Source organism: Equus caballus, chromosome 16, assembly GCF_041296265.1.
Source record: "Equus caballus isolate H_3958 breed thoroughbred chromosome 16, TB-T2T, whole genome shotgun sequence".
NCBI classification, from domain to species: domain Eukaryota; kingdom Metazoa; phylum Chordata; class Mammalia; order Perissodactyla; family Equidae; genus Equus; species Equus caballus.
In genome coordinates this window covers 45,028,715-45,053,521 of record NC_091699.1, presented here as the reverse complement: position 1 = coordinate 45,053,521, position 24,807 = coordinate 45,028,715, and the positions used below count along the sequence as shown (strand labels likewise).

General features: G+C 42.3%; 1 protein-coding gene across 4 annotated transcripts in view; it reads left to right on the top strand.

Moving 5' to 3' along the window:
• Positions 1-24,807, top strand: part of CACNA2D3 (calcium voltage-gated channel auxiliary subunit alpha2delta 3) — an 824,202-nt gene that overhangs the window by 75,178 nt on the left and 724,217 nt on the right. Inside the window, exon 1 of one of the 4 annotated variants that reach the window (XM_070237388.1) lies at positions 23,254-23,451. The exons of the other annotated variants lie outside the window; for them this stretch is intronic. The gene's annotated coding sequence lies outside the window, so the exon portion shown is untranslated. Of the gene's footprint in view, positions 1-23,253; positions 23,452-24,807 lie in introns of those variants that run through there. 4 annotated transcript variants of the gene reach the window in all.

The following is a 24,807-nucleotide window of genomic DNA, read 5'->3' as shown; positions in this document are numbered from 1 at the left end:
GGTCCAGGCTTCAGGGGCAGTTGTTCATTCCAGAGCAGAAATAATTTCCAGTTTTCAGTGATTTAGCACAAAATGCTTTGTATTAAGTTTCTGTTGCTGCAGCTCCTCAAATTGCACTGACTAGGAGAAGAGTAATTTCAAAGACAAAAGAAGGGTATTTGTGAGTTGAATAATTTACCACCAAATAAAATACACCGAGGGTCTCCTAACAGAATGCTGAACTGGTTTTACTGTGATATCAATTTTATCTCTAGCTTTAGTGGCAGATATCCAGCTGGGAGGAAAGCATCAAGGTAAAATAAAATGTAAAAGATCTCTAGCATGTATTTGTGGTTTCCTCATTTCAGTATCCATTCCTGCCGTAATCGTCAGAGTAGGAACGATAGACCTGTTCTAGGGTATTCTGTTTCATGTCATTTGGTTACTTAGAGTTGAGTAGCCATGAGATTCTATTGACCCATAGACTTTTCTGATGTTTCCCCTTTTTTCCACATTTTAGGCAAGTGTGTAAGAAAATAGGAAGATTTTTTTCAGTTGAGATTTTAAGATTTTGAGGTGAAAATATTGTTCTTTACCTATAATTCAAAATTATTATTATTATATTTTGTGATACTTCCAACTTGCTAAAGTGATTCTTTGGTTTACTTAGAACTTCAGTGTCCAAAATGATAGCCATTGGGCCACATGTGGCTATTGAGTCCTTGAACTATGCCTGGTATCAAGATGCTGCGTTAATGTGAAATAAACACTAGATTTTGAAAATATAGTACAATAAGAAGACTGTAGATTATCTCATAATTTAGAGATATTGATTACATGTTGAAATGATAATATTTTGTATATATTAGATTAATCCAAATATATTATTGAAATGAATTTCACCTGTTTCTTTTTACTTTTTAATGTGGCTACCAGAAAATCTAAAATTATACATTAAATATCATGTATTCATTTTAGAAAGTACTAAATATTAAGATGAGAATAATTAAATAAATTTTGAGCAATTAGAACCATGATGGCTCTTGACATATTTGATGCTGAAGAATATTGCTATGATGTTTGAAGGTACAGTAACAAAAACAGAGAGCATTGGCTCCAGAATCATTGAGCGATGGAACAAAATATCCAGCTTAGAAACCAGCTCTAGTGTTTGTGTTCAGTAAATGGAAAGGTGGCCTCAAATCACTAGGAAAGTATAAGATTATTTAATAAACAGTCTACAACTGGTTAACTATTTGATAAAAGATTTGCATTTGAGCCTCATGTTATAATATACCCCCAAATAAATTCCAGGTAGGTTAAGAAAATAAATGTAAGAAGTGAAACTATTGAAAAGAACTAGAGTATCATCTAGTCAAATGTATATTGGATCTCAAAATAAAAGAAGAAGAAATTGCAAAGGAAAAAATTGAATTGATAACACAGAAATTAGGTTCTATTCCTTAAAAGAAATCTGATAAAATTAAAAGTTGAACAAGTCAGATATAAAAATGGGGCTCTCAGCTCAGCTTGACTCCCCAAAGATACAGTGTTCAGAGGGCCACATTTAATGGACATCAGAACTTGTTGAATTCTGCTGGCCTTATCCCTGCCAGTCTTCTGTTCATTCATAGGGTTGTCAGATTTAACAGATAAAAATATGGGACGCCCAGTTATATTTGAATTTCACATAAACAACAGATAACTTTTAATATAAGCATGTCCCATGCAATATTTGGGACATACTTTTATGTCAAAAGACAAAAGATTGTTGTTTTTCTGAAATTCAAATTTAATTGGGCATCCTACGTTTTATTTGGCACTCCTAGGTCCGGGAATCCCAACCCCCAGTCAGCAGAAGGAGAAGGAAGGGGTAGGAGTTTGGTAGTCGCATGGCTGGACGTGGCGGAGAAGGAACCTGGGTCCAACTGCCCTGCAAATAGACTTTCAACCAGTTGCCCCCTTTGAGCCCTGTACCTTGTCTCTGGCTCCTGGAATATGGGGTACCTCTGTGTCCTAAGCTTGTCCAGGATTCAGCAGGATCAGCTGGTCCCCTTGTGCTGCACGCAGTCAGCAGCGGGAAGGAATCCAGCCGCCAGTCCCAGTTACCATGCCTTCTTCTAAAATGCGTGAGTCTTGTTTGCTGTAGTCCTGTCCCTCTCCTTTATCCTGTGAGTGTGTACCTACTTTATTCCTTTACTGTCTTTTAATGTGGTTTCAAGAAGAGGAGAAAAGTGCATGTGGTCTATTTACTATGATTAACGGAAAGACAGCCTTAATCAGAACACATATCTTCTTTATGCAATTAATACATGGATTCATTGTTTGTTGAAAGAAAAACACTAAGTACAAAGGGAGAGTTCTGTTGATTTCTTAGTTCCTGGCAGGCAAGCTGGAAACTGGGGATAATATGTATAGATAAGAGGACCACATGTCCCAGGATAGTACCAGTAGTTATTAATAGTTATTAATTGTAGTCGTTGATAGTGTTCCTCCTCTCACCACAAACTTTACTCTCCAAGAGGTCTCCATTTGGATAGGAAATTATACAGTCAAGCTATGCCTCGGGGAGGGTGGAAGTTAAGTGCAGGGAATAGAGCTTCTAGTCAGCTTTGGGGGCCCAGTGCTATAAGAACAGATGTCCAAGGATAACTAGACTTGAAGAAAGTCACTAACATGAAAGAGAGGGGCTAAGCAACCAGAAAAAGGAATTCTAGAGAAATGCAGAAATGAAAGACAAGAAAACATTAAAAAAACCTACCCTATCCTCAAAGATAAAAGAATATATCGAGGATAAAAAACAAGAATAGGCAGCTATAAAAGAATATGGAGAAAAAAGAAAAAGTACTTGGAAATGAAAAGTGATAGACAAAATAAAAAATTCAATAGATGGTTTGGAAGACAAAATTAAGGACATTTCCCATAAGTAGAATAAAATAGCAAAGACATAGAATCAGGTGAGAAAAGAATAGAAAGCCAAGAAATTGACCTAGATGCCATAACATCTGACTAACCATAGACCCACACTGAAAAGAATAGAGGGGAGGGGGGGCTAGCCTGTGGCTGAGTTCGCGCCCTCTGCTTTGGGGGCCTGGGGTTCACAGGTTCAGATCCCTGGTGCAGACCTACACACTGCTCATCAAGCCATGCTGTGGTGGCGTCCCACATACAGAAAAGAGGAAGATCACAGATGTTAGCTCAGGGCCAATCTTCCTCACCAAAAAAGAAAAGAAAAGAATATAAGGGAGAAAGTTATCACAGGTATAAAAGACAGTTTTCCAGAACTGAAGGTAGGAATCTCAAGATGGAAGAGTCTCTCTCCTAGCATAATGGGGGACTGCAGAAGGTGGGGAGCCCATACCAAGGCACATTGGGGTGAGATCTGGAACACCAGGGATAGAAAGACAGTGCTAAAGTTTGCAGAAAAAGAATCTGGAATCCAGTTGGCGTTGAAGTTCTCAACAGTCACCATGGCAGCTAGAGACAGTCTAGATGGGAATATGACTTCCAATCTAGACTTCTGCACCCTGACAAACTCTCAGTCAAGAGCAAGGCTAGAGTAATGATGCTCAGTACTGACTGGACCATGGGCTCCTCCTTTTTCTTCTTCATCAGATGTAGGATATCTGATCAGGGACACAGATAATCCTGTGTAGGTCCCAGGAAGCCCCAGCATGACGGCTGGGCAGGAGACTCCATTTTGGTTGGAGCAGAAAGAAGGAGGGAACCAGAGTGAGGTCTCCAGGAAAAAAGGAAATGGGGCTGGTAGATCATCTGATGTGATAGGAGCACAAGCAATCAGCAAATGACAATATAAGGCAGCTGTCAACAGTAAGGGAAACAAAGTTCCACAAGAGAGGAACTGTGATAATGGCACTGGCCTTGAACACGAAATACTGAAACTCTGCCATTACTCAGCATTGAGAAAGTGAAGCTAATGCCAAACCGTATAGCAACCATGTTGTACCAACCTATACTAGTTAGGTACGGTGGTTTGGTTGTTTCTGATAAGTGAAGATCCATATAATAGATGAATTAGGGTAGCTAAACCTGGCTGCTCAAACAACCCCAAAATTTCAGGGGTGTAACATAAAACAAATTTATTTCTTATTCATGACAGTCTGGCACGGATGTGGGGACCTGGGCTCCTCTCATTGGGAGGCTCCACTGCCCCCTAAGGATTACTAGAGCCGTTGGCAGGATTCACTCTGCCAGCCAGCCAAGGGCAAACAGTGATTAGGCACAGGGTGGAAGAGCATGTATCAGGGGCCAGGCCAGAATGTGATGTACATCGTTTCTGCTCTATTCACTGGTCAGAATCCAGTCACGTGGCCCCAACTTCACTGCAAGGGAGGGTGGGAAATGTAGTCTTCTTGGGCACCCAGGAAGAAGAACTGGCTTAGGTGAGCTTCTAGGCAGTGTCTGCCTCAAGAGCTGCTGTGTGCTGAGCTCTTACTGTAAGTGTGTCAACATATTAAGCCATTTACGTACACTACCTCACTAATCCTAGGAGATGTGTTCTAAGGTCCCTATCTTTCTCACCGGGAAAGAGAAGCTCAGAGACATTGCCATTTGCCGAGGTCACACAGCAAGTGGGAGAGTTAGGCTTGCCCATGATCTGGCACCATAGTATCCTGAGTGGTCCTCTACTTGCATTTTAATCGTTTATTTAAAAAGAAAGAGTATCATGAACAAATTTAAGACCATGTTTAAAATCTCTCTTGGATCCATTCTCAGGCTGTTTTCCATTATGTGTCTGAGGCTTGAAGCAATGCATGTCTCTCCCTTGCACAAACCTGCCGCTAACCTTCCTGGATGAATGGAAGTTGGTGTAAGATTCCTGGTGGCAGTCTTCCAGGCTAGAAGAGAGGAGAAACTTGCATCTGTTTGAGTTACCTTGGGTATGTCTGGGACCAGGCTGTATGCACCTTGCACCATATGGGGAGTGGGCCATGGAGCATGGTCACTAGAGAGTGAGGAGAGTGCTGATGGCATGAGGGGAGAGTGACAAATCTCTTCTCTCTGTAACTTCATCACGGGAACTGTGAGATGGAGCTGCTTGACAGAAGCATTTCCACAAGATTACTTTGGATTAGCTTCCCCGGGTGCATCTGTTCTCACGACACTTATCCATTATCCAGAAAAGTGATCTACAGCCCAGCTGGCTGAGTGACTGCCTAGGTGTGAATCCTGCTTCTCACATCCCCTGTCAGTCGAGTCCCGTAATTCACAGCCCCTTTTGAAGTTGGGGTCACTCAGTGTTATTGATTTGATTTGGTGATGCATTTCCTCTACTTTTTTCTAAAATGTCTGAGTAGTGAGTGTGTTCTGGAACTTCTTAGTTGATTGATCTTGTTTACCAACTGCCCTTCAAGATGTCAATCTGCCTTAGGGGCCTTGCGGGGAGAGCAGCATCCACAGCAAGCCCACGTACTGGCTTGGGAAGTCCCCTGTTGTGTGGGAGGTGTTGGTCTCTGAGTGGCCTTTGCCTTGGCCCTGGAGAGCCTGCACTGCTGACCAGGGCCTTGGGTAGCACCTCCGCCTCCCCTCACCCCCCTCTCACCAGGTTGGAGTATCTAGTTCTAGTCCCAGTGTGGCCTTGCTGGTGTCAGACCCCTGCCACTCACCAGTGTCCTTGCTCTTGGTGGTGTGTGACAATTTGGGGCCCTCCAGTGGGCTCCTCTCAGCTTCTTTCATTTTGGACAGGCATCTCCAGTTCTGGTCTATATAACTTTTAAAGCATCACTGTGTGGGTGGTAATTAAAAAAATTTTTTTTCCCAATTATCCCAATATATTTGGTGGATATTTGGTTCACCATCTTGAACCAAGAGCTCACACTTGGTTTTAGAGAATTTCAAGATATGCCTTGAAATAATTGGAGACCCCTGAGGATGTAACAAAACAGGATTAGGAGATAATTTTGGCCCTTAGAAGAGTTCTTTAATAAGGTCGGTTGTCCATCACGCCTCACCTTCTTGTCCCTTTGCTTGACCTGGGGATCCCGCTGCAGGCACAAAGCTCTGACTGAGTCTGAAGGGATGAGAGAACTTTCTACAGAACTTTTAACTAATAAAAATAGAGGTCAAAAGTAATTATTCCCATATCCATTCTGTACCTAGTGAGGCTGAAAGGAATTCACCCATTAAATTACATTTTCAGTGTTCTGTTCCAATGTGTGCTCCTTTGCAACTTTATTTAAAGAAAGCGTAATGTGAAAGGCTTTTAACTCTGACGGAAGAAAGACAGGAGCCTTAGTGATGGTAGAATCTCTCATCTCGTCGTCTGCTCCAAGAACAAAGACTTTTTAAAACCCGACTCAAGCAGTCTCTTGGATTGTATTAATGGAACATAACCTTAATAGACCCCTCCAGAAGATAATCTGAAGTATATGTTCACTCTCTTGAAATGTCTTTGACCTTAAACTTTTTATTGTGCTCTGTTTTCTGTGCTCTTGCCTTCGTGCACTTGATCAAATTTCTAAGCAGTTTGTTTAAAAAATCAAAATCCCTGTAGAGATGACTGTTGCATGTACAGTAGTCTCCCCTTATCCACAGGGGATATGTTCCAAGACCCCCAGTGGGTGCCTGGAACTGTGGATAGTACCGAATCCTATGTATACTATATTTTTTCTTTTATACACATATTTGCGGTGCGACAGCAAAACTAGCACAAATTTCTTTTTCCTTCCTAATAATTTCATGGATAGAAAAGTTGTTATTACCATAGATCTTAGCAATCTCAGCATATGATTTTTTTTCTTTCCTTATTCAGTTGAGAACTTTCACCTTTCCACTTAAAGGAAGCACTTCATGGCTTCTCTTCGGGGTATCTGAATTGACAGCATCACAACTCTTGCACTTTGAGGCCATTATGAAGCAAAATAAGGGTTACCTGAACACAAGCACTGTTAATCTGATAACCCAGGTGGCTACTAAGCAACTAACGGGTGGGTAGCGTAGACAGTGTGGATACGCTGGACGAAGGGATGGTTCACATCCTGCACGGGACAGGGTTGGGTGGAGTGAGATTTCATCACGCTACTCAAAACAACTCTCAATTTAAAACTTGTCAATTATTTACTTCTGGAATTTTCCATTTAGTATTTTTGGATTGTGATTGACCACGAGTAACAGAAACCATCGATAAGGGAGGACTATTGTATATCTCTTTTATTCTATGGGGGTTTTTAATTATTGAACTTGAGACGCATTTGGCAAGTATTTATTGAGCATCTTCTGTGCATCACACACTGTTGTAGGCCCTTAGGATCCACCTGTGAAGAAGAAAAGACTCCTACTCTAATGGGGCTCATATTCTAGTGAGGGGAAGACAGACAATAAAGATAAGCATAATAAATAAGAAAAACACAAAGTTTTTTAACAGATATTAACTGATCTGGAAAAAAAAGTAGGGAGATAAGGAAGATGAGGTGTACCTGGGGATGGAGGAGATCGGGGGATAGGAATGTACTAGCCCAGAGGAGGCACCTGTGGCCCAGCTTGTCAGCCCTTGACTTTCCATCATGTAAAATTAGGATGTTGAGAAATGACTTCTAAGTATTTCGAACAATGAAGTAGCATTTTTTTTTTCACTTAACTAAAAAGCTTAGCTTAACTAATAGCTGTTGTTTCTTAGACTGTCTAGTATTTCTTTGTAGAAAAATTAACAAATATAGTTTAAAAATCTACACACTATGCAAAAATATGTATCTCATGGTGTAAGATAGCTCCTAAGGGCCTAAGAAAAAAGATCTGTGTTTTTCTATGGAGTTATGTGTCAACTTGGTAAGCACTCTAGAGTTCGGTAGACCCAGTTTCCTGATCTGTCAGATATGGATTGATGTTGGAAGAGTAAATGAGATAATGGAAGTGAGAAGACTCTGAAATGCGCCTCATCATGTCCTGAGTGGGGCCATGTGGGATTCCCAGTAATTCACAAAAGGCTCTGGGGAAGGATTTAGTAAACCCATCAGGCTTCTATCTCCAGGGCCTTCTGCTGTCCGTTGTTCCCACTATGTGCCCCCCTGCCAGGCCTGCCTGCCTTCTGAAGCATCTCCCATGCAGGTTTACCCTCATGCCTTCTAACCTATGCTGAGGCTATGAGTCAGGCAGAGGACAGAGGTGGTGAATTCCACTAGTTCTTGATAGTGTGTAAATGACTGATAGGCTGCATCCTCAGAAGGGGGACTGGGTACTGATGCTTTAATGGAGGAACATGTTAGTAGAGCTAGGTATATAATGAAGGGGGAATCATTGAATATTATTTAATGTTTAAAATAGGCGATACACTTGGCTTAAGCATCAAAAAAGTATAAAAAGGAATACAGAAAAAGTTTCTCTCTCGTTTCTACTTTCCATTTTCCCAATTCCCACTCCCCACCCAAACAGGTAGTAACTGATATTAGTTTATTTATCCTTCTAGATATGTTTATCTGTGTACAAGTCACTACAAATATATATTATTGTTTCCCTCTTTTTTACATAAGTGATAGCATGTTATATACCTTGCTGTAAGCTCTGCTTTTTTCCACGTAGGAATACATTTCGAAGTCTTCCTACATTAGAGCACAAGCACTTTTTTGGTTCTCTTTACAGCTGCACAGTAGGCATTTTATGGATGGACCATTATAATTGTAACTGTGTCCCTTTGACAGACCTGTCTTGCTGTTGTCCACACGGGCTACCATGAGTTTCTTGCACAGACTCATCTCACATGTGGGCAACCTTTATTTCAGGGGAAATCTCTAGAAGTGGAAATGTAGGGATGAAGACTGTATGCATTGGTAGTGCTCATAGATTTTGCTAACTGAGCCCTTTGAGGGTTGCACCTGTTTATATCCCCACCAGCCATGAATGATATCGTGTTTCCCCACGGTCTTGCCAGGACAGTGCGCTAGTGAACTTTGGGACTTTTGATTCCCTGATGGACAAAAAGGGATACAGTTTTGAGAAGGAGGGGTTTCCTGAATCCCCTTCTGCCCTCTGGACTGCCTGCTTCTTCTGTTCTGCATCCTCCCAGAAGAGCAGCTTGCTAGCCCCGGGGAACCTCAGCCCTGGACGCCACCGTTATCAGCTCTGTGTTACAGCTTCCCTACCTCTGTATGTAAAGCTCAGACCCAGTTGTTTCTTACACACTGAATACTTTCCTCTTACTGTCTCAGTATTCTTAATTGCTGTCTTGGTTGACAATGACTCAGTTCTTCAGATTTAATTTTCTCTGTCATTAGCTTCTTTACCACAGTAGATAGTCATCTATGAATTAATGCCTAATTAATGAAAGAGAACCTGTTATTTAAAGATGCTTACAAATTGTTTCATAAAAAATGCATTTACTAGATGTAAATTTTTCATTCTCTTCTTTTACATTTTAGGTTTAAGGCATGAGCTTTGTTAGAAATGGAGGTGCACAGTGGAGCAAAGGCACCGCTGAAACTAGATGAATTTATTTGGGTAGGAAGACTGCAGGAAATGCTACAGAAACCTTGACTTCACTCACCTCTGTCTTGCCAAGGCATCCCCCTGACACCTTGAGGACCCTTGCTTTATTTATTTATTTTTTTAACTTTTTATTAAGATTATGATAGTTTACAACCTTGTGAAATTTCAGTTGTACGTTATTGTTAGTCATGTTGTAGGTACACCACTTCACCCTTTGTATCCTCCCCCCAGCCCCGCTTTCCCCTGGTAACCACCAATCAGTTCTCTTTGTCTCTATGTTTAACTTCTACCTATGAGTGGAGTCATACAGAGTTCATCTTTCTCTATCCGGCTTATTTCACTTAACATAGTACCCTCAAGGTCCATCCATGTTGTTGTGCATGGGACGATTTTATCCTTTTTTATGGCTGAGTAGTATTCAATTGTGTGTGTGTGTATATATATATATATATATATATATATATATACACCATGTCTTCTTTATCCAATCATCAGTTGATGGGCATTTAGGTTGCTTCCACTTCTTGGCTATTGTAAATAATGCTGCGAGGACCCTTGCTTTTTAAGGCTCTGAGAATGGAAAACTCCCTCACCAGGAGTTGTGAGGTGGGCTAGCGTAGAGCTGAGTGTCTGCTGAGTACTCAGGCAGGTGTGGAGGGAAGGGAGTGCTCAGTGCTGGCCCAGGCTTCAGTTTCCTCCTCTCTGAAACGGGGATTCTTCTCAGAATGGTAAGATGATGTGGGATGCAGTTAGTGCAGTGCCTGGGTTCAGGAGGCCCTCCAGGGCTTTTTTTTGTTTTTTTTTTTTTTAGTGAGGAAGATTGACCCTGAGCTAACCTCTGTTGCCAATTGTCTTCTTTTTGCTTGAGGAAGATTGTCCCTGAGCTAACATCCGTGCCAATCTCCCTCCCCTTTGTATGTGGACGCTGCCAGAGCATGGCTTGACGAGCCGTGTGTGGGTCCATGCCCGGGAATCTGTACCCAGGATCTGCTCCCTGGATCTAAACCCTCTAACTCTGGCCGATGAAGCGGAGCATGCGAACTTAACCACTATGCCACAGGCCTGGCCCCCGTCCAGGGCTCTTTATTGCCCCTCTTTGTATTTTCATGGTTCCTCACGCACAGCCTTTAATCTGTGAGTGTAATGTGGGCTCCTGCATTGATGACCAAGGTCAGAATCTCCACTGTCAGTTGCTCCTTGTGAAGCCTCCAGATGACCTGCGTCAGTGACTGGGAAGAGGGCCCAGAGCTAACAAATGCGTCCACAAATGGCTCTTGGTCACTGAAACTGGGTCATATTTCCTTCCTTTAGGAAAATGCTCAGGTCATTTGCTTCCTGAAAACTTTATTTTTTACCCTTTTGAAAGGTTATTAATGGGTTAGTTTAAATAGAAATAATAAAACTTCTTTTCTTCAGGCCCTCTCTGGCTGCATTAATTATTATATTTCTGTAATGTTAATGCAGCGATTTACCAGCGTGGGTTTGGGCCATTAAAGGCCCCCCTCCTACCCTAGCCCCCAGGGAACATTGGTAACATAGGAACAGCTGCTCCCTGGTCATTTTCCTGGGTTGCAGTTCATTGTTCTTTAATGGATGCCTCCATCAGAGTCTGCTTGTGGAAAACAGCATCCCCTCTTCTGTGGCCCTCACCCGGAGGATGGTTCGTTTCCTTGCATCTCTCAATGATGTAGGCTGAATTAAGGAATTCCTTGTGACCCACTGGCCTGCTGCCTTCAGACTCCCGAATACAGGGATTGGCTGTGGAACTGTGATAGAGTCAAATGCGTACAATTGTCAGGTTTTCCTCTAATAATAATTAAAGATGGATATGGGGACATATGATAACGGCAGCAGACATTAGGATAGAAGTAAAAATGGAATCAAATGGGTCGATTTATTTACGTTGGTGGCCACTTGGACTGGAGGAGAATGGTGGAGGGGGAGAGGAAGCTTAAGGCTTAGATGCTTCTGGCCTTGACTCCCTCTCCAGCATCTGCTCTTGATAGAGCCCATTCAGTAGCAAAATGCCAGGAGAAGAGGGGCCCCAAGAGTCAGTGAGTGGCTGGCCCATCCCTGGGTCAACCACTGCTGGGGATGCTCTGAGCCTTGGCATTTCAAATAGAAATACTGAGTTGAAGGCATTTGCTGAGATCCTCTGGACCCTGGAGTTCAAGCCTTGTTGGAATGGGGCTTTGGAGCATCTCATGACAACTCATAAAGTCTCAAGACCCCTCTGGCAGGAACGAAACTGGCATTTCGTGATTCTCATGGGGAAATTCTCACATTCCGGAAGACTCTGGCTGAGTTAATCAATTCATTAGACCTATTATTTACCATGCCTCAAGCATCCAGCATTAATATTTACTCTGTTGCAAGTATTTCCAAGTGCTACTATATTAATATTTTCCACACCTTTCTTTTCATTGGTAAACACACAGAGGAGCTGTAAAATTCACGTTTATGTCATACTCACCGAGAGAGAGAAGTGGGAGGTCCATCCTCTCTGGTCTCTGAGGGACGCAATCTGGAGCTGAAGGGCAGGACATTTTTAGTACCCAGTGGGCTGTCACTAAAGGTGAGTTGGAGAAGTGGGTGGATTTTATCTGCTGTAGCTCTTGCCATTGATGAGCCAGTGCTTTCTACTGCTATCGTATGTGGAGCTACGCGAGGCCCCTGCAGTAGAGCTGAAAGGTGTGGTTGGTGCTCCTGTTCTTAACAGCAGACAGTTGTGTGGCCATGCAACATCCCAGGGCATGAAGAGGCTGCCCCAGCATAGTCTGGAAGAAGCACCTCTGGTGGAACTGTGTCCCATGCCATTGTCTAGAGGTGGCCATACCAGATCAAGATGGTAACTCTGGATTTTTTTATGTCTCGTAATAACTAAATGCCGGTGTTAATGACTGAGTGAGAAGTGGTTGGCATGGTGCTCATCAGTTGGTGCTCAGAAACTGATGTCAACAAGGGCTGGGGTACAGGACCCAGACCCTCTGTCCTTTGGCTGGAGTCTTTCCAACAAGATAGTCCTGTATAAAACACAGTGTCCTGGGGACTGGCTTGGTAGCATAGTGGTTAAGTTCACGCACTCGCCTGTGGCAGCCTGGGGTTTGCAGGTTCGGATCCTGGGTGTGGACCTACACACCACTCATCAAGCCATGCTGAGATGGCATCCCACATGAAAAATAGAGAAAGATTGGCACAGATGTTAGCTCAAGGCTGATCTTTCTCGCAAAGGAAAAAAACCCGAAAAAACCCCACAGCACAGTACCCTGGAGGAGTGATCCTCAGATGTGAGCTCTGCCAGGCATCCCTCAGCTGAGATGTGGCTGCGACCTCATCCCATCCCTTCAGCTCCCCTCCCATGCACCTGCATCCTCCCTGTCCTGTCTCTTAGCTGATGTCAGCTCCTCAGAGCAGCTGGGGAACCCAGAGGCCCCGGGTTGATGGGGGAGCGAAAGTTCTGCTCCACATCATCTCCCTTCAAATATTCTTGTGTACTTGTAGACTTGACCTTTTGATTGTAGAAGCCAAGATTTATCTTGTCTTTGCTTGCTGGGTTTGCCAGTGAGGATGGGAGGTGGGGCAATACATTCTTTACTTTTTCATCTGTCACTTGGACTTTCACATATAATTTCCAAACTCCTGTCCACAGTCCAGTGCCTGCGGGTATGAAATTTATTTCCTCTGGTCTCAGTTGACCAAAGAGAAATAAGAATCAAGCAGGGAGGCGCTCATACATGTAAACCTATCCCATTCAAGGGCTAAGCTTTTTTATTTTGAGCTTGTTCTTCTTTTTTGATTAAAATATCCCTTATGAAATGACCATGATGGTAGGGATATGTGCGTGTGTGTGTATTCTCTCTTTAATTTCCTTTGTTAAATAAAAACTCGACAGTCCTGTGCTGGTCCCTATGTTTAGGTGGGTCTCACTTTTTTGGGTTATAGTCCCCTTTGAGAGCTGTGCACTCTGTTCCTATGTGTGTGCTCATAGTCACTTTTCTGCTTTTAGTTTCAGGGATGTGGGGTGTGGCATGATTTAAGAAGCCCGACACCCACCCTTTGCAGACGATATTTTATAACTGAGGAAGCAGAGGCTTTGAAAGATGAGATCTTTGTATTCCGAACTAACAGGCTTTTTAATATCAATCTTCTTGCAGTAATATATTTCTTTCCATTTCAGTTTTTGAAAATTTATGTTTAGATGATGTTTAAATATTCCAAATATATGTATGTACTTTATATAATAATAAACAAAAGATAATATTTGTATCATTGTTGAAACATCCTGTTTTCCTTTAAAGCTTGAATAGGTTGTTATTCGGTTGTTCCCCCAGGTGTGTGAGGATGGGCTGTGAGCACTAAAGTGCCGGGCCTACCTTCAAACTTCTGGATTAATATCAACATTTTAAACTAATTAGGTAAAGAAAAAGCATTTCAAATAAAACGTAATGGCTTCTTGCACTCCAGCTGGAAGGCAGCACAACATAATTGTCTGGTTAGAAACGCTTTTTAACATCAGTGATTTAACTGAGCACATTTGAGGGAAAACCAGGAAAAATGCATTAACTATTTTATGTTTGTCAAAAATAAGCCCAGGTGGAAGACAGCAGTACGCAGCCAGGACTTAGAATCATCATAGTGGTGCGAAATGGGGAAACCATTCATTTTGCTTTGATTTTTTCGAGTACCTGCCCCTGTGGGTTTGAGGATGCTGTGGGAACAAGCCCAGCAAGGTTCTCTGGTTTCTTGGAGCCTCTGTTTGGTGGAGGGAGATGAAAGAGAATGAAGTAGAATCAGCCGAGTGATTCCAGGTAGTGACAAGTGCCAGGAAGAAGAGAAGATAAGACAGTGATGATGTTGGGTAGGGTGGTGGGGAACACCTTTCTGAGGAGGTCCCATCTGGGCTGCGAGGAGGTGCAGCCTGCCCTGCTGGGAAGGAAAAGGAGGCCGACTAGATCCAGGGAGTGCGGCAAGGGGAGAGGCAGCCATGGGGTCTGAGAGGGAGGCAGGGTTCTACTTCTGGTGTGATGGGGAAGCAACCAGAGGGTTGTTCAGCACGGCAGTGACTAAGGGGGCAGGCGGAGTACCAGGGTACAGAGATCTTGGCTTTTGAGCCTCCCCCACCCCTGGTCTTGGCAGCTGTGGGGGCCAGTGGTGCCTCTGTCTCGGCTGCCCCACGCCTTGCCCTGGGCTAGGGAGGTTTTAGATGCTGAAGTTGATTGAATAATGGCCACCCAAAGGTACTAAGTCTTAATCCCTGGTATTTGTCAATGTCACCTTATTTAGAAAAAGAGTCTTTGCAGGTGTAGTTAAGGATTTTGAGATGAGGAGATTGCCCTGGATAATTTGGGTGGGCCCTAAATGCCATCACAAGTGCCTTTATAAAACAGGAGCCAGGATGGTACTGGCACAAAAATAGACAAACAGACCAATGGATCAGAATTGAAAGCCCAGAAATAAAACCACACGTCTATGGACAGTTAACCTTTGACAAGGGAGCCAAGAACATACAATGGAGAAAGGGAAGTCTCTTCAATAAATGGTGTTGGGAAAACTGGACAACCACATGCAAAAGAATGAAAGTAGACCATTATCTTGCACCATACACAAAAATTAACTCCAAGTGGATTAAAGATTTGCATGTAAGAACTGAAACCGTAAAAATCCTAGAAGAAAATATAGGCAGTACACTCTTTGACATTGGTCTTAGCTACATCTTTTTGAATACCATGTTTACTCAGGTAAGGAAAACAAAAGAAAAAATTAACAAATGAGACTACATCAGATTAAAAGGCTTCTACAAAGCAAAGGAAACCATCAACAAAATGAAAAGACAACCCACCAACTGGGAGAAAATATTTGCAAATTATTTATCAGACAAGGGGTTGATATCCAAAGTATATAAAGAACTGACACAACTCAACAACAACAACAAAAACAAACAACTGAATCAAAAAATGGGCAGGATATGAACAGACATTTTTCAAAGGAAGCTATACAGATGGCCAACAGGCACATGAAAAGATGCTCAACATCACTAATCATTAGGGAAATGCAAATCAAAACTACAATGAGATATCACCTTATGCCAGTCAGAATGGCTGTAATTACCAATACCAAAAACAACAAATATTGGAGAGGATGTAGAGAAAAGGGAACACTCATGCACTGCTGGTGGGAATGCAAACTGGTGCAGCCACTATGGAAAACAATATAGAGATTCCTCAAAAAACTAAAATAGAAATACCATATGACCCAGCTATCCCGCTACTGGGCACCTACCCAAACAACTTGAAATCAATAATCCAAAGTAACATATGTACCCCTATGTTCACTGCAACACTGTTCACAATAGCCAAGACATGGAAACAAGCCAAGTGCTCATCTACTGATGATTGGATAAAGAAGATGTGGTATGTATATACAATAGAATACTACTCAGCCATAAAAAAGGACAAAATCATCCCATTTGCAACAACATGGATGGACCTGGAGGGTATTATGCTAAGCAAAATAAGCCAGACTGAGAAAGAGAAACACCCTATGATTTCACTCATATGTGGAATATAAACAAACATATGGATAAGGAAAATAGTTCAGTGGTTACCAGGGGCAGGGGGGTGGAGCGTGGGCACAGGGGGTGAAAGGGAGCACCTATGTGGTGACAGACAAGAAATAATGTACAACTGAGGGGCTGGCCCCGTGGCCGAGTGGTTAAGTTCCCATGCTCTGCTGCAGGCGGCCCAGTGTTTCGTTGGTTCGAATCCTGGGCATGGACATGGCACTGCTCATCAAACCACGCTGAGGCTGCGTCCCACATGCCACAACTAGAAGGACCCACAACGAAGAATATACAACTATGTACCGGGGGGCTTTGGGGAGAAAAAGGAAAAAAATAAAATCTTTAAAAAGAAAAAAGAAATAATGTACAACTGAAATTTCACAATGATGTAAACTATTATGAATCTCAATTAAAAGAAAAAGAAAAGAGAAGCCAGGAGAGGTAGAGACACCCCGAGGAGAAGAGGAGGTGAAGATAGCTAAGGAATGCCAGGGAGTGCCAGCAGCCACCAGAAGCTGGAGAGGCAAGGAACGGATTTTCTTCGAGAGCCTTTGGAGGGAGTGTGGCCCTACTGACATCTTCATTTCAGACTTGTGCCCTCCAGAACTGTAACAGCATAAGTTTCTGTTGTCTTAAGCCGCCAGTTTGTGGTAATTCGTTACAGCAGCCACAGGAAGCTCATACAGGGAGAAAGGGAGGGGTGGAGGGGTGTGTCAGCTCCTCTCTTCTTTCGACCAACCCCCAGCATGGTGGGTGGTGATGGAAGGGGAGGAAAGGTTGGGAGCGATCAGAGACCATCCTCCCACTTTGGGGGACTGTCTCCTCATATCCCCTCTCTTTCTGCTCCAGCCAAGCTCAGTTGAGAGTGGGGGTGTCACCCATTCATGCGTCTAGCGCTCAGACTGGCCATACCTTGTGGATGGGGGTGATGGGCAGGGGGAGCTTGGCAGCCTGGACTGGCAGACACGTGCCCTGGGCAGCTGCACCACTCCTCAGCTGGCGTTGCTATGTGGGATGTGGGGCCGGTGGAGTCAAATGCCCCATTTTTGCCAGGCAAGCCTGAAAAAAACCTAATTTTTTTTTAAACATGGAGCTTCTTGCTGTTGAAAGCTGGCTCAAGGTTTTAGTCTGCAGGTCTGATTTGACCCTAGGGCAAGGAGAAGTACTCTATTTTGTATCTTCTGTCTTACAGTTTTTATTTGTCCCAGAGGTAAGCATGTTAATCTCCACCTCCATTTTTATGAGTCTGATTGGGATTTTAGTCAGTGTATTGGTTTCTTATTGCTGCTATAACAAATGATCACAAACCTAGTTGCATAAAGCAATATAAATTTATTTTACAGTTCTAGAGCTCAGAAGTCCAACATCGATTTTATAGAACTGAAATCTGTTTGCAGAGCTGTGTGCCTGCTGGAGGCTCCAGGGGAGAATTTGTTCCTTGCCTTTTCCAAGTTCTAGAGGCTGTTCTTGGCTCATGGCACACTCTGACCTCTGCTTCTGTCTTCATGTCTCCTTCTCTGACTGTCATCTCCCTCTCTCCCTTGTAAGGACCCTTGTGACCACAGTGGGCCTGCCCAGATAATCCCGGATAATGTCCCATCTCAAGATCCTTAATTTGGTCACATCTGCACAGTCTCCTTTTCCATGTAAGGTAACATGTTCACAGCTTCTGGGGATCAGGACGTGGACAACTTTGAGGGGCCAGTACAATGCCTTCCACAGCCAGTCAGTGACCAGTGTTTACCTGTAGATCTCTCCATGCCCTGCTTATGAAAAACCCTCGGGGCTGCCTGTCTCCCTCTTACCTATTCCACTTTTGCTGGAGCTGGCTGAGACCAGCTCTCAAGAGCTGAGTGTGCTAATCTCTTCCCAATTTCATATTCAGCGCCTTCATGTTGGTAGCTTGAAATTGTCCAGGGTAGAAAGTTTACACCATGGAAATAAGCAGATGCTACAATTTAGGGTTTCCCACCCCTCCTGCCCCCATTCTTTGTCCCAGAGAGCTGGATATTAAACATTTACCAGCACACCATTGACTTCCACCTACTCCATTTGGGCTGAGATTCCTTTTTTTCTGGGACACTCTCTCCATTTTTCTTGCATTTGGGGAGATGGATATGGATGTCCAGGAAGCATTATGGAAATCTTGGGATGGAGACCAGTCTCGACACTTGTCTGAACTCTATAGCTTTGAATAATAAACCATGTGTCCTTTGGGTTTTTCTTCCTTCAAAGGAATCTGCGGGATTTTTGCTGATTCCCAGCGTTACAATCCTCCTTTTCTTGCACACGAGCAATGTTAAATATTTGCTGGCTTTAAACAAATGACCTCCTCCTTCCATAAGCATTTTGGGTGTATTTCCTGTGTGTTCCAATGTTAGGGGACCATCAGTACCCCTCCCAGTGTTTCGACTTTGATAGACATGTGCAGTCCTGCTGAAAACTTGATGATTATGCTCCTTAGAAATCCCCAGAGCCGGGTAGAAGAGGGCACATCTTGAAGCGTGCTGACAAAGTGGCAATTAATTAAGGATCCTTCTTAATAAAGCGATTTCTCCTTGCTAACTGAAAGATTCCCCTAGAATAAACATTCTAACAAAACCTCAAGCCTGTTTTCGCACTTGGCGTTTTATCATGCTAACTGTGCCTTTTGAATCTCTAAAATTGTGTTTACTATTCTCTTTTCTAATGGAATTTCAAGCAAGTTTTTGATCAAGAACTTCTTTAGAATGGGCTATCTAAAATATTAAAAAATTACAGTTTTCCCCTTTTATGTCAATACTCGGTTAATTGCTTCTTGATGACTGCTATGAGCGTTTCTTCCAACTTTGTTTTCAATCAGTCTGCTCTGATGGGACCAGTGTTTTCCCTGCACAGATTGCAAGCGTGTTTGGGACATAATTGCTCTTATCAGTTAGGTTTTCAGTAAAGCCTCATTAATTAGGTGTGTGATTGTTATTTAATATTCCCTTTATAGAGGAAGTTTTTGAAAAATGAGGGTTGACCAAAATATCACTAAATTTATGAAAGCTTTGATATTCATGTAGCCTAAAAGAATGGCAGGTGATTAGCTTAGAAAATCAAGCCACCCTGAGATGGGACAACTGGGTCCAAAAGGGCTCTTTTGTTGGAGGATGAGGCCCAGGGTCCAGGTCTGGGGACTTCCACTTCTGTGTTCTTCCCACTGTGCTTGTGGCCTCGTCCAGGCTGGGAGGCTTGAGGACTCAGCAACTCCATGCGTGCCGGCAGACTTGCCTACGGGAGGCCTGGGTGAGAGTGGAGCGGTGGGAGGCTGGAGGTGAGGAAGAGTTTGCCCTTCAGCCAGCCAGCATTGATCCTGTCTGCTCCATGCCAGACACCAGGCGAGGCACTTAAGTGCATCTCGTTCTGACAGCCACCCTGGGGAGTATTCTTTAACTCATCTTGTAAATATTAGTAGTTACCATGTGGCAGGTGTTTTCCTGGGTGCTGGGGATATAGAGATCAAAATCAATAGATCCTGCCTGCATACAGCAGACAATCTAGAATATTGTTAGAGATCAGAGGGTAGGATCTTGAGAATTGTACCGTGTGACTAATAATTCCACTAATTATTTAATTTCCATTTTGGGTTACCAGAATTTTTTATGACCACAGTTTATTCTCCTGTAGATATTTAAAGTTGATTAAGTCAAGCTCTTTCACAATTATTTTCATGAAGTATGGTTGTAATTTTGAGCTTCTAACTTGATAGTTTTGGTTTTTTTTTTTTCCTGAGGAAGACTGGCCCTGAGCTAGCATCCATTGCCAATCTTCCTCTTTTTTTTCTTGAGGAAGATTAGCCCTGATCTAGCATCTTTGCCAGTCCTCCTCTGTTTTGGATGTGGGTCTCCACCACAGCATGGCTGATGAGTGGTGTAGATCCACACCCGGGATCTGAATCTGTGAACCTGGGCTGCCAAAGTGGAGTATGCCAAACTTTTAATCACTGTGCCACAGGGCTGAGCCCTGGTAGTTCAGTTTTAATGAGAGTTATTGGGATTGTTTGCAAGGTGAAAACTTACACCTATTTGAGGGTCAATCTACATTGAAATTCACTGAAATATGTTAATTACAAGTTAACATATTATAGACTAGTTTCTTGTGTTTGTGAATTTTTTCCCCAGAAAGATTTTTGTAAAGCTATGCTGTTGACATATACAACAATTTATAATTCTAGAAGAAAATTTTTTTTATTAATTGATTCATTTTTTCACTGGTTCATGCATTTTATAATTCTGAGAGCAACTATTTAAACTTTCAGGGTCTCCTTAGAGTGAATATGGTACCATTTCATGTAAAATGTAGAAACCTTGCAATCCTATCAGTCCCTTTACTTCCTGGTCTTTATGTCATAGTTGTCATATGTGTCATGTTTACACGCATTGAGAAGCCCAATTGACAATGTGATCATTTTTGCTTTAAACCGTCACACATATTCTAGAGTACTGAAGAGTAGAAAGGCAGTCCATTACATTTTGCCCGCTGTTGACCATTTCGGTTGCTGTTCCGTCATGCCTGAAGATCTAAGTTTCCCTCTATTAACATTTACCTTTGGCTTGAAGAACTTTCTTTGGCCTTTCTTGTAGAGCAGGTCTGCTGGTGACAGATTCTCTTAGCTTTTTTTCATCTGTGAATGTCTTAATTTTGCTCATCCTTGAAGGATATTTCACTGGACATAGCATTTAAAAGATGTTGTTCCACTGTCTTTTGGTCTCCGGTTTCTGATGAGAAATTCATTGTATCTGGTGAGAAATTTCTGGTAATTTAAATACTGTTTCCTTGTATGTAATGTATCATTTTTCTCTAGCTGCTTTTGAGGTTTTTCTTTTATATTTTGTTTTCAGCCATTTGATTATGTCTAGGTGTGGTTTTCCTTGACTTTATCCTATATCTGGATCACTGAGCTTTTTGAGTCTATATATTTATGTCTTTGAACAAATTTGGCAATTATTTTTTTAAATATATTTTCCTGTCCAAATCTCTTTTTTTTTTGCTTGTTGGGACTCCAGTGACTTTCTGATAATTGTCCCAAAGGTTCCTGAAGCTCTGTTCATTTTTTCCCGAGCTCTTCTCTCACTGTATTTGAGTAGATAATTTCAATTGATTTCTCTTCCAATTCACTAATTCTTTCCTCTCTCATCTCCATTGTTATTGAACCCACCTAGTGAGTCTTTTATTTAAGATATTGTGTTTTTAAGTTTAAAATTTTTCATTTGGTTCTTTATTGTAGTTTGTATTTCTCTGAGTGTTCTTATTTTTTCATTTATTTCAACTGTTTTCCTTTACCTCATGAACTATAGTTTTAATAGCTCTTTTAAAGTCTCTGTTTGATAGTTCCCACGTCTGGAGCATCTTGGGGGGTTGGTATCTGTTGATTGTATTTTTCCTCAAGTAATTTTGGATTATATCCTGAACATTCTGAATGTTATATTATGTAAACTCTGGGTCTATCTAATTAGACTCAGACTGTAAATTCTGTCGGTTTCAGTGTATGGCTGTTCAAATCTCAGTCCAGCCTTCTCAGCTGTGGGATGCTGATTGGATCTGTCCTTTGCACACATAGTTTAGGGATCATTCTGAAGCTTGTGTGGGTTGTTCACATCTCAGTTAAGTTCTCTAAGCCCTTGCTACATGGGTTTGAGTCTATCCTGTACACGCATTATTCAGGCTAGAGTTTTGCAGGAGGACAAAGCAAAGCCAAATAATTCAGCTGTTGCCCAGGACTCTTTTGGTCATCTCCCTTACTTCCTTTCACCAATCTTGAGAGAAATCGTTTTTCTGAACCAGCGAAGCTTGGATGAAGTGGGACTGAGTTGCTTGTTCTGGGTCCAGCTTTGTTTCAGGAAGTCTTTGTGGCTCCTCTTTTATTTCAATTTGAAATTTATGTGATTAGAGGATGTCCTGTGACCCCTGCCAAGACCAAATTTCTACCTTGAGGCCCAGAACTTCCGGAGTGCAGAGAGATTTGGTCCATTCTCCTGATTTTATAGATTGGAAAACGGAGACCTGTTCAAAGGTCTGCATCTGGAGCCTTAATAGATCACCAATTTGGTTTCCTTAGCAGCATGGCATAGCAGAAACCTGGGTTCAACACCCAGCTCTGCCACTTAACTGGCTGTGATCTCATGGAGAGAGCTGACCTCTTTGAGTTTTGATTTCATCACCGGTACAAGGGGGATAATACTTGCCTTGCACTAAGAATTAGACATAATATATCTAAATCACCTAGCCCAGGGCACCACTAAATGGAGTTCAAAAGACTGAACAAGTATTCATTGACTCTAGCCGGACTCCTTGTGGAAAGGTGGGCCGTGTCTTTGGGGAGGTGGCCACCATCTAGCGGTGATCTCTTTAGCAAGTTCATAGGGATTCTAGTCTTTTATTTCAGGTCCTTTTATTTCATACTTGGAATTCAGACCTTGAAGTCAGAACTCTCAGAACAAGGACCTGTGTCCTCTTTTACCTGCAACTTTATTCTGTACCCCATTATTGCTCTCAGCAGGCCCCTACCGATCTTTACTGAGGTGTTCACTGTGGTGTCCAGATAACATCCCCATAGTCTGAATTGAAAGGTGACGGAAGCGGTGTGTCACAGATGAGGAACGGCGGTGCAGCATTATTGCCTATGTCGTCACAAGCAGAGTTGGATTCTCAGTTTGGGTTTTCACTTCTTGCTTTCAGACATGCCGGAGGTGTGTTGAGATAGTGACATGGTGCCCTGTTGCTGTTCTCTCCACCAAGAGCTCACATTTGTTTCATGGAAAACCCTGTGATCTTTCCTGAGGCCAGTTGCACCTGAAGATTTGTGTCTTGGACACCTCCAGGGCCCCTGTTTGGCTCCCCCGGTGTCAGAGCTTCCTTTGGGCTGTGTTGCAGCATCAGGAATGAATCAGTTTCTTAAACTAGCAACGCCGCTGGGGTCCAGTCTCTTTCTTGGTTGGTTCTCTTTCTTGTCTGGGCCTTTTGTTCCATGACAGATGATTCTGTTAATACCTGATCTTTGTAAGGCCTGAAGGGCTGGTGATTTCTATGCAAGGTTTGAAAGTTATTGATAAGTTAAGGAAATTTTAAGCCTTTATGGAGTTTGCTAGATTCATTTCTGCTTTTTTTCTTCTTATGCTCTGTTTTGTTCACATGACAGTTACCTGGTTATAAAAATGCCAGCTTTTCCCCTGAGTCCCAGTTGCCTTGGCAAGCTTTTCATATAGTATACCAAATTTACTGTTCTGGGATCCATTTTATTGTGTCTTGTTCAGAGCACTCGTTTCAGTGGAGAGGGGAATTTTAATCATTTGGATGACTGCAGATTAGAGACCTCCCCTCCCTTCTCGTCTTGACGTAACTTCTCGTCATCTGTTCTTTACCGCTCCGATGAACGATGCTTCTAGATAACCCACGGTGGAAGAAGCATCAATCATGGCAAAATATTATACAAGCTGGAAACTCTGCCAAAGGTAAGTTTAATTTTAAATAAAAAAATAAAATAAATAAAAAATAAAAAATCAGATCTACTCACAGTGCTGACTGTAAGAAAACTTGTTTCTTTTGCCCTGTGGTTTAAAATATTTTCAACTTATTAGTGTTCCTATCTTCTGGTCCTAAAAACAGACATGAATTTAAAAGCTGGTATAGTTTTATTGTAGGGAAATTATGTCAGATTTCATTTTTTTTCTCTATTCTTACCAATGGAGTATTTTCTGGTTTCTTCTTTGGGGTCCCCAAAAGATGAGGATCCAAGAGTCTGTGAAATTCTCCTTCCTAACTGCTATGGACTGAATTTTTGTGTCCCTCCCCCCCCCCAAATTTCATATTCCTAAGCCCTACCCCCCAATGTGATAGTACTTGGAGGTGGGGCCTTTGGGAGGTAATTAGATTTAGATGAGGTCATGAGGGTAGAGTGATCATGATGGGATCAGTGCCCTTATAAAAAGAGACCAGAGAGCTCACTCTCTCCTTCTGCTGTGTGAGGATACAGCAAGAAGATGACGTCTGCACAGCAGGAAGAGGGCTCTCACCAGACACTGAAGGTGAGGGCACTTTGGTCTTGGACCCCCAGCGTCCAGAACTATGAGGAATAAATACCTGTTGTTTACGCCGCTCCGTTTATGGTGGATTTTGTTACAGCAGCCCAAACTGACCGAGATACCCACTTACCTTACTCATGAAAATATTTCCCAAATCTTATAAGAATTGTCTGAGCCAATACATGTTTAAATTGGTAAATTGTGAGAGTCATTAGTTCCTGACTAGGCGTAATAATATTTATAGATAATTTTGAAGGGTATATCCTATGATCAATGAATGCAAAGCTCGTGTTAGCGTGTAAATAGTTTCTGAGCCACAGTTAAAACAAAGGAGATTCCGAAGGCAAATTCTGCCGGCCTCTGTGGGAGACAGGTTGCAAACGTTGAGCTTCATTAAGCGTGTTATACTTACAGCTCAAGAAATGCAATAAATTTGTATGAGAGATTATTCAGGCCACATGTCACCTCCACAGTCTTATAAAATTCCTTCTATCTTGCCAGAGAATCTAGATTGGACATTTTTATTTCGACAATATTTTATATAGATAGATGTAGACAAATCTCTTTGCAGAAAGAATTATAAATGCTAATTAATTCAATTGAGCTGTAAACATTTTCTCTGCTGCTTAATAGGACAAAATACATAAGGATTAATTAAATGATCTAAAATTTCCAAGCTTATTTTTAATTGCATAAATTGAATCTGTTGCCAAAAGATATCCAGCTCTGGTAAACATGATAGATGATGATGGGGACACATGGTGACTTGGATAGACTCCATTTCTG